Raw genomic sequence first — 10,416 nt, forward strand, 5'->3', positions numbered from 1 at the left:
TTCTTCTTGATTCTTCTAACCTCCTTGGTCTTTCTCACCAAGGCTATCTTGTATCTATTTATATGTTTTAGTAAACATATACACATGTGTCCTGCTGTTGGACCTGATGATCTTTGAGGGCAAAGATTGTATCATTTTTGTATTTTTGTGCCTAATATATATTTGATACATAAGAGTGATTAATAAATGTTTCTTTTTTGATACTGAAATTTTCACTTCTTAAGGTCAATAATATTCACTTACATTCTTTCTTCAATTTCCTTTTTTCATTAGTACCCTCAAATAAATATTTCATTGTATGGTGGAACTTCTTTTACTTTTGATCTTCTTGAGGTATATTTTTAATAATGTACCAAATTTCAAAATTGGACTAACAAATATAAATAGCATAAGGTAGTTAGATGGTATAGTGAATAGAGCATAGGCTCTGTAGTCAGGAGGACCTGAGTTCAAATATGGCCTCAGACACTTAGCATTTATAAGCTGTGTGACTCTGGGTAGGTCATTTAACCCCAATTGCCTCATCAAAAAAAGCAAAACAAAACAAAACAAAATCAGGTAAAAAGGAATATTCATGGATTACTATTTTTTTCCAGCATAATTCCATGTGATTTCCCTTAGCAGTTGGGTCAGTTCACAATTTTACTTCTGCAATACTTAGGACTCTAACCATTTCTTCCTTCCCTATTCTTCATCTACATTGTTATTTGATAGATTTTCAAAAATCATTTAATAGTATTTTTAAAAATGTTGTTTTATATTATCTAACTTCTTTCAATTTCTTCCAGATTCATTGAAAAGGCATTCAATAAGATATTAATTAAAGATGCAAAGTTATGTCTATATATTACTATGTTGTTTTTTAAAAAGGCAAGAAAAATAAAGTGCAAAAAATGCTTTAATCTGCACTCAGAGTTCATCAATTCTTTCTTTGGCTATACAAAGCATTTTTCACTGTGAGCCTCTGAAATTGTCTCCTGTTATTATACTGACTAGCACTAATTCTTTCAGAGCTGATCATTACAATTATATTGTGATTACCATGTACAATGTTCTCCTGGTTCTGCTTATTTCACTTTGTATTGGTTGATACACATCGTCTAAAATTTTTCTAAAACCATATTGTTTGTGATTTCTTATAGCACAATAGCATTCTATCACAACTATTTACCACAGCTTCTTCAATCATTGCCCAATTGTTGGGCATTTCCTCAATTTCTAAATCATTTCCATCATGAAAAGAGCTACTATGAACATATATATATGTGTGTGTGTGTGTGTGTGTGTGTGTGTGTGTGTGTGTGTACAGTTCATCTTCTCTTTGATCTCCTGGAAACTACAGACATAGTAGTGATATTACAGGGTCAAAGGATATAAGTATTTTTTAACCCTTTGAGTAGAATATCAAATTCCTCTCTATAATATAACTCCTAACAATTTTATTAATCTATCCTTTCATTTTTGAGATTTGAGATTATTTTATATTTTTAATTTCTTCCCTAATTTTTAAATTGTCAACCCAATTTGTCAAACTATTTCTCAATTTTACTGATATATGTATTTAAAGATATAACATTTCTTGTACATACTGCTTTACAACATTCTACAAAATTTTGATATGCTGCCTCATTTTCCTACTTTTTTTGACCTCGTCATTCTTTATGAGTAAATTATTTAGTTTCCAATTAATTTTAATCTATGCTTCCAGGAATCTTTGTTAAATAAAGTTTTTTTTTAATTTTTATTGCATTATAATCTAAAAAGGATATATTTCTTTTTTTCTGCAGTTGATTGTGAGGGCTTCATGCTCTAATGCATGATCATTTTTGTGAAAGTATCATTTACAGCTCTCAATTCTTTTCACATTTGGTTTTCACCACAGATTTCTCATGTTGAGCTTTTCTAAAATTCTATTCATTGCATCAATGTCTTTCTTATTCATTTTATGATTAGATTTATCAAGATTTAAGAGGGGAAAGTTGAGGTTTCCAATAAAATAGTTTTCCTGTCTATTTCCTCCTGTAATTCACTTACTTTTCCTTTAAGAATGTGGATGCAGGAAGGCAGAAATAATAAATGCCTTCTTCTCAGATCACAATGAAATAAAAACTACATTCAATAAGAAGTTAGGGTTAAATAGACCAAAAAATAATTGGAAACTGAATAATATCATCTTAAAGAATGACTGGGTGAAACAGCAAATTATAGACACAATTAATAATTTCACCCAAGATAATGACAATGATGAGACATCATACCAAAATCTGTGGGATGCAGCTAAAGCAGTAATAAGGGGAAATATTATAACGTTAGAGGCTTATTTGAACAAAATAGAGAAAGAGAGATTAATGAATTGGGTCTGCAACTTAAAAAGCTAGAAAAAGACCAAATTATAAACCCCCAACCAAAAATTAAACTTGAAATACAAAAATTAAAAGGAGAAATCAATAATGTTGAAAGTAAAAAAAAAAAAAAAAAAAAAAAAAAAAAAAAAAAAAAAAAAAAAAACTATTGAATTAATAAATAAAACCAAGAGTTGGTTTTATGAAAAAGCCAATAAAATAGATAAACCTTTGGTAAATCTGATCAGAAAAAGGAAAGCAGAAAAGCAGATTGTTAGTCTTACAAATGAAAAGAGTGATCTTCCCACCAATGAAGAGGAAATTAGAGAAATAATAAGGAGTTACTTGGCCCAACTTTATGCCAATAAATTTGATAACTTAAGTGAAATGGATGACTTCCTCCAAAAATATAGGCTTCTTAGATTAACAGAGGAGGAGATAAATTTCTTAAATAGTCCCATTTCAGAAAAAGAAATAGAACAAGCTATTAATCAACTCCACAGGAAAAAGTCCCCAGGACCAGATGGATTTACATGTGAATTCTACCAAAAATTTAAAGAACAACTAGCCCCAATGTTATATAAACTATTTGAAAAAATAGGGGATGAAGGAGTCCTGCCAAACTCCTTTTATGACACAGACATGGTACTGATACCTAAACCAGGTCAATCGAAAACTAAGATTTCCTTAATGCATATTGATGCTAAAATCTTAAATAAGATATTAACAAAAAGACTTCAGAAAATCATCCCCAGGATAATACACTATGATCAAGTAGGATTCATACAAGGAATGCAGGGCTGGTTTAATATTAGGAAAACTATTAGTATAATCGGCCATATTAATAATCAAATTAATAAAAACCATATGATCATCTCAATAGATGCAGACAAAGCATTTGATAAAATCCAACATCCATTCCTACTAAAAATGCTTGAGAGTATAGGAATAAGTGGATTATTCCTTAGAATAGTCAGGAGCATATATTTAAGACCGTCAGTAAGCATAATATACAATGGAGATAAACTGGAACCTTCCCAGTAAGATCAGGAGTGAAATAAGGTTGCCCACTATCACCATTACTATTCAATATTGTATTAGAAATGTTAGCCTCCGAAATAAGAGTCGAGAAAGAGATTAAAGGAATAAGAGTAGATAATGAGGAATCAAACTCACTCTTTGCAGATGATATGATGGTATACTTAGAAAACCCCAGAGATTCTAATAAAAAGTTATTAGAAATCATTCACAAATTTAGCAAAGTTGCTAGATACAAAATAAATCCACATAAATCCTCAGCATTTTTATATCACCATCAAAATGCAACAGCAAGAGATACAAAGAGAAATTCCTTTCCAAACAAATGTTGAGAGTATAAAATATTTGGGAATCCATCTACCAAAGAATAGTCAGGAATTATATGAGCAAAATTACAAAACACTTGCCACAAAAATAAAGTCAGATTTAAATAATTGGAAAGGCATCCAGTGCTCGTGGATAGGCCGAGCGAATATAATAAAGATGAAAATACTCCCCAAACTAATCTATTTATTTAGTGCTATACCAATCAGACTCCCAAGAAACTATTTTAGTGACCTAGAAAAAATAACAACAAAGTTCATATGGAAAAATAAAAGGTCGAGAATTTCAAGGGAATTAATCAAAAAAAAAAAAAGTCAGATATAGGTGGTCTAGGGATACCTGATCTAAAACTATATTATATAGCAGCTGTCACCAAAAGCTTTGGTATTGGCTAAGAAATAGACCGGTAGATCAGTGGAACAGATTAGGTACAAAGGACAAAAAAGGGTACAACTGTAGCAATCTAGTGTTTGATAAACCCAAAGATACCAACATTAGGGATAAAAATGCATTATTTGAAAAAAAACTGTTGGGAAAACTGGAAATTAGTATGTGAGAAATTAGATATGGATCCACACTTAACACCATATACCAAGATAAGATCAAAATGGGTCCATGATTTAGGCATAAAGAATGAGATCATAAATAGATTAGAGGAACAGAGAATAGTCTACCTCTCAGACCTGTGGAGGAGGAAGGAATTTATGACTAGAGAAGAACTAGAGATCATTATTGATCACAAAATAGAAGATTTTGATTACATCAAACTAAAAATTTTCTGTACAAACAATACTAATTCAAACAAGATTAGAAGGGAAGTAACAAATTGGGAAAATATTTTTATAGTTAAAGGTTCTGATAAAGGTCTCATTTCCAAAATATATAGAGAACTGACCCTAATTTATAAGAAATCAAACCATTCTCCAATTGATAAATGGTCAAAGGATATGAACAGACAATTCTCAGATGATGAAATTGAAATTATATCCACTCATATGAAAGAGTGTTCCAAATCACTACTGATCAGAGAAATGCAAATTAAGACAACTCTGAGATATCACTACACACCTGTCAGTTTGGCTAAGATGATAGGAACCAAATAATGATGAATGTTGGAGGGGATGTGCGAAAACTGGGACACTAATACATTATTGGTGGAGTTGTGAAAGAATTCGGCCATTTTGGAGAGCAATCTGTTACTATGCCCAAAAAGTTATCAAACTGTGCATACCCTTTGATCCAGCAGTGCTACTACTGGGCTTATATCCCAAAGAAATACTAAAAAGGGCAAAGGTACCTGTGTGTGCTAAAGTGTTCGTAGCAGCTCTTTTCATAATGGCTAGAAACTGCAAGATGAATGGATGTCCATCAATTGGAGAATGGTTGGGTAAATTATGGTATATGAAGGCTATGGAATATTATTGCTCTGTAAGAAATGACCAGCAGGATGAATTCAGAAAGGCTTGGAGAGCCTTGCATGAACTGATGTTGAGTGAAATGAGCAGAACCAGAAGATCACTATACACTTCAACAACAATACTGTATGAAGATGTATTCTGATGGAAGTGGATATCTTCAACATAACGAAGATCCAACTCACTTCCAGCTGATCAATGATGTACAGAAACAACTACACCCAGAGAAGGAACACTGGGAATTGAATGTAAAATATTAGCACTACTGTCTATCTACCCAGGTTACTTATACCTTCGGAATCCAATACTTAACATGCAATAAGAAAATTGGATTTACACACATATATTATATCTAGGTTATACTGTAACACATGTAAAATGTATGAGATTGCTTGTCATCTAGGGGAGGGAGTAGAGAGAGCGAGGGGAAAATCTGGAAAAATGAATACAAGGGATAATGTTATAAAAAAATTACTCATGCATATATACTGTCAAAAATGTATAATTATAAAATTAATTTAAAAAAGAAAGAAAGAAAAAAAAAAGAATGTGGATGCTATGCCATTTGGTGCATATGTATTTAGTATTAACATTACTTCTACATTTACAGTGCCTTTTACCAAGATATAATTTCTCTACTGACCCTTTTTAATTAGGTTTATCTTTGCTTTGTCTGAAATCATGATACCTCTGCTTTTTTTAACATACATTTTTGCATGCATTTGCACATCTAAAGCATAATAGCTTTATTTCAACTAAGCATATGTTCTTCTATTTCATGTGTTTTTGTAAGCAATATATTGTTGGATTCTTTTTTTTCTAATTCATTCTGTTTTCCATTTCTGTTTCATAAGCTCATCCCATTATCTTTTACAATTAAAATTACTAATTTTCTCTGGATAATGAGTGTGAACAACTGCATAGCATTTCCAATCCCTCTGTTGTTGTCTGCTTGCATTTTTTATTTTCTTCACAGGTTAATTGTCCATTATTTCAAAGTCTGATTCTTCTTATGCAGCAAAATAACTGTATGGATATGTATACATATATTGTATTTAACATATATTTTAACATATTTAACATGTATTGGTCTACCTGCCGTCGGGGAGAGGAGGTGGGAGAAAGGGGAAAAATTAGAACAAAAGGTTTTGCAATTGTCAATGCTGAAAATTACCCATTCATATATCTTGTAAATATAAAGCTATAATAATAAACAATACTAATTTTACACTAATTGTGCAATTTTCTTCATTTTCTTTTCTTTTGTTATGTTTCTTTTTATCCCGTCCCTTCTTAAAAATCTGTATTATTTCTGGCCCTTGCCTTCTGTATTTATTTTCCTTTATCACCTTTCCCTCCTATCTCTCTGTTGGGTAAGCTAAATTTGTATTATTAATAGAGTACACTATTTCTCTCTCTTTTCCTTTGTCTCTCTCTCTCTCTGTCTCTGTGTCTGTCTCTGTCTCTATGTCTGTCTCTGTCTTTGTCTTTCTATATCTCTCTATCTCTGTCTCTCTATCTCTATCTCTCTCTGTGTTCTGTCTCTGCCTCTCACTTCTCTCTCCCTCTTTCTCCTTCCTCTCTCTCCATCCATCCCTTCATTCCTCATCCCCTCCAAGTCTCTTTCTTTTTCTTTCTGTCTCTTTTTGACTCTCTGTCTTTGTCTCTCTTGTGCATATGCATTCATATGTATATGATTTCATTCTTTGAACTAATTTAAATATGAGTATTATTTAAATGTTGCCCATCCCACTACCATTTTCCCTTCCATTGTAAAAGTTCTTCCTCATGTGCCTCTTTTATATGTGATGATTTTCCCCCCTTATTTTCCTTCCTCTTTTTCTCCTACCCATTTTTTACATCATTGCAACATAATCAACTAGCTTTTTCACTCTATTTCTATTTTTAAAAAATACTACTAACTGACCTAATAAGGATAACATTTTTAGAAATTAAATATCTCGTTTACCCTTATATAAATGTAAATAATTTAACATTAATAAGTTCCCTTTGATTTCTCATTCATGTTTTTTTTTTAATCTTTCTTTTGTGTGTTGTATTTGAGAGTCAAATTTTCTATTTATTTCTGTCCTTTACATCAGGAATGGTTGATAGTCCTCTTTCACTAAATATCTATGTTTTTTCACAAATGATGATATTTAGCTTTGCTGGGTATATTATTCTTGTAATCCTGGATCTTTTCTCTTTTAGAATATCATATTCTAAAATTTCAATTTTCTACTTTAATGATGTAGCTACTAAATCTTGTGTGATCCTAACTATGACTCCATGGTATTTGAATGGGTTTCTTTTTTTCTGTTGAAGCATTTTCTCTTTGTCCCGGGAACTCTAAGAGTTGTCTATAATGTTCCTAATAGTATTCATCTTGAAATTTCTTTCTGGAGATGCTTGGTATATTTTTTCAACTTTTATTTTGCTCTTAGGTTCTAGGATATCAGGGCAGTTTTCTTTGATAATTTCTTGAAATGTGATCTCCAAGTTCTTTTATTTGATTATGGCTTTCAGGTAGTCCAGAGATTTTTCCCCCCTGAGGCAATTGGGGTTAAGTGACTTGCCCAGGATCACACAGCTAGGAAATGTTAAGTGTCTGAAGCCAGATTTGCACTTAGGTCCTCCACACTTCAGGGCTGGTGCTCTATCTACTGTGCCACCTAACTGCCTTCTAGTCCAGTAATATTAATTTTCCTCTCCTCATCCTATTTTTCACATCAATTGTTTTTCCATTGAAATATTTCATATTTTCTTTTATTTTTTCATTCATTTCACTTTTGTAGAGAACTTTACTGTTTTCAAAATGATTTATATTCATCATCTCATCTGAGCCACACTACACCTCTTCTTATTGCCCCCTTCCAACAATTGTATGAACTGTCAGGGACATCATGGTTCATGATATTTGGAGTCAGAGGCCATAACTTTGAATATGGCTACAGACTATCTGAGTCAATTGACTTTTCTGGATCTTCATTTGTAATATTCTTCTTTAAATTATAATCTTCTCTGGGATTTCTTGGGAGGCTTCTAGGAGCAGCCTTCATTTCAGTTCAGTGTAATCATCCCAAATGCAGCCAGGAGTTAAAGTCCTTCCTTGAGCCTGGTTAGCTTTCTTAGAGGCCTATCTCTCTCTTTGGATCCTGCTGCTAGTCCTTTGCCTCTCCAGCTTCTGCCTCTAGCTCCCTCAGAATGTCTCCAGCCAGTACAAAGGTGGAAGATGGAATGAATCTTTCTCCTCCTCTGAGAACTTCTAGTGGGCTTTTGTTATAGTGGGCTTGTCCTTTAGAGGGCTTGTCCTCTAGTGGCCATGTTCTTTTGTGGGCTTCTCTTTTTTGGCCCTGAGAGCTCCTCCTTATATATGCTCTCTTAAAGGTGTGAATCTTGTAGAATTATAGTAAGTACTAAGTACATGTCAATTAGAGAATCATTATCTCATCAATTCTACTTAGTAACTTATTTCAAGTTCTGGCCCATAACATCTCCTTGTAGGATCAGATCAATCATACTGAACCATGCTAAATTAGATAATTATTGTCTCTATCAATTCCAGTGACTTAGTATCTTGTAAGAATTTTAACATTCACTTCCTCACTTAAAGTGAATGAGTTGAAGTAGATTGTCTCTAAAGTACTGTCCAGCTTTAAATCTATTATGATGATGAGAGGGTTGAGTGAAACAAGTAATGACTCTAGACTCAAAGAACCTTGATTCATATCTACTTCTAACATAACATGTGCTCTTAGGGGAGTCATTTTTAATCTCTATTGATTTCAATTTCTTCATCTATAAAGTGGTTATGAAAAATTCTAGTCTCTGAGGCCCAGTCCAATTTTAAATATGTGATGATGATGATGAAGATGACTAGGTTTTCTGGCAATGCTGAATGAAAAATACAGAGGGGTTCTTCACTCATAATCAAGAGGGAACTAAACTTATATTCTGGAGGGGAAAACAGAAATTATTAGAATAGTTTAAAATTTTACTCTTTTATGAGAATCTTCAAATAAATCTTGAAAAACATTTCAGAGAGTATCAGATCAAAAATTTGGTTCTAATTATCTAAGCCTATGATATCTCAATATGGCTTATGGTTTTGTGGGGGGTGGGGGAGAAAGAACTAACTTCTTTAGCAATTCATCTATATACTTGAAATTTCAAATATTCAAGAAGATCAGATGCTTTACATATGTGAGATGATTCCAAGATGCCATTTGTTCTTCAATCACATTTTAAAAGTAAATGAACAGGAGAGGGATAGTACTATTGAATTATTCCATGTGATTTATAAGTTTCAGTCACTGGCTCATGTTTTTAATGCTTTCTTTATGTTATAGATACCATGTGCATTATTATGCAGGCCTTGATGTTCCAGTGCAATTAAAATAATTCCTACTGTGACTAATTTTGAAAATAAGACCAAAAGAGAACAATCATTAGTCCATGGGAAAAACGACTTTGGGGAATCACTTGAACAACTCATGAGTGTCAAAAGCAATAATATAACCAATGCTGAATATAAAAAGGCACAAATATCTACATTTCTGAGGTTATTTTTTTATCCAGCTTACTGCTGAGCCTAAGGATTGACAAGTGCAACTTTGCAGAATGCATGAGAAAAAAATTGCAGTAACATTATTAGTTTTTAAATTAATTTATTGTTTTTCAAATATTTGTCCATTTTTAGGAGATGAGGACTAAGGATGATATAACTAATCTGTATACAAACTTTAAAGTGATTAAAAAGGTGGGAATTTGTTAAATACAGGAAAATAAAAGTTAAGGCCCACCAAGGAAGCTGGAAAGAAAACATTTGAAGTCAAATTAAAAGATGTAAAGTAAAGATAGCAAGATGATCATTTGATTAGGGTGCTGTTTGTAGGCAGGACTTATGTTTTTCACCAGATGAATTCTGAGGTTTGTGCTAAAGACAAGGTTTTGAGAGTCATTACACAGCTTGTTCTAAGCTCCTAGAGCTCATTACTGCCCAGAAATGGTCTTTGAAGAAACTATAAATAGGACTCAATTTAAAAATGTTTCACTATATTTCTGAGTCACAGATCCAGAATACTTTAAAAAGGTAAGTATTCATGTTTGGGACATGTAAATGATCTTTTAAAAATATTCATAGAAAAAAAAATAAATTAAAAAAAAACAAAAAATATTCATAGAGAATGGCTTTCTGGGGAGTAACATAGTTATTCATGAAAAAATCTTGTCTAGCTGTTTAAATGGAGAAAGATAATAGCTTATAAATTCTTCACTTAACTCCAGATAGTGAAAAT

The sequence above is a fragment of the Sminthopsis crassicaudata genome, chromosome 6, assembly GCF_048593235.1.
Source record: "Sminthopsis crassicaudata isolate SCR6 chromosome 6, ASM4859323v1, whole genome shotgun sequence".
Lineage (NCBI taxonomy): Eukaryota > Metazoa > Chordata > Mammalia > Dasyuromorphia > Dasyuridae > Sminthopsis > Sminthopsis crassicaudata.